General features: G+C 43.5%; 1 non-coding gene across 1 annotated transcript; it reads left to right on the forward strand.

Annotated features, from left to right (window-relative positions):
* The first annotated feature begins 535 nt into the window (after positions 1-535).
* Positions 536-642, forward strand: LOC141721960 (small nucleolar RNA R71). Its single transcript, XR_012575000.1, has one exon. It is a non-coding gene; the product is annotated as a small nucleolar RNA R71 (small nucleolar RNA).

Genomic DNA, 642 nt, shown 5'->3' on the forward strand with positions numbered 1-642 from the left:
TTATACATATTGCGGTTACTGAAAACCACGAGGGTTATACTTTTTATCTGGATACTGCTGATAAGGCTATTGAACCACATTCTGAGCGTTGCTTCAACTGAAATTAGGATGATTGCGGTTGTTGGGATAATAAGTGGCTGGCACAGGTTGCTGTGAATGCTGAAAGTTGCTCACGAACTGAGCTGATTCACTAGAAATTGCGCACTAATCAGTTTCATGGGCACCAACACAAAGCTCACAGACACTAGCGATTTAATTAACACCATGATTAGCCAAAGTGTCCACCTTCATTGTCAAAGCCTTAAGTTGGGCAGCTATAGCAGTTGTTGCATCCAACTCCAGAATTCCTGCTATTTTTCCCTGAGTCAGTCTCTGTGAAGGATTCTGGTACTCATTAGCAGCCATCGGTTCATTCAATTCATAAGCTTCATCGTAGCTCTTCACCCACAAGGCTCCTCCTAATGCTGCATTAAGCATGGGTCTAGAAGTAGCACCCAATCCATTGTAGAAACAGTTAATAATCATCCAATCAGGCATGCCATGGTGTGAGCACTTCCTTAGCATCTCCTTCTATCGATCCAAAGCCTCACGCAGAGATTCTCCAGTTTGCTGAGCAAACTGAGTAAGAGCATTCCTGATTGC

The sequence above is a fragment of the Apium graveolens genome, chromosome 4, assembly GCF_009905375.1.
Source record: "Apium graveolens cultivar Ventura chromosome 4, ASM990537v1, whole genome shotgun sequence".
In the NCBI taxonomy this organism is placed as follows: domain Eukaryota; kingdom Viridiplantae; phylum Streptophyta; class Magnoliopsida; order Apiales; family Apiaceae; genus Apium; species Apium graveolens.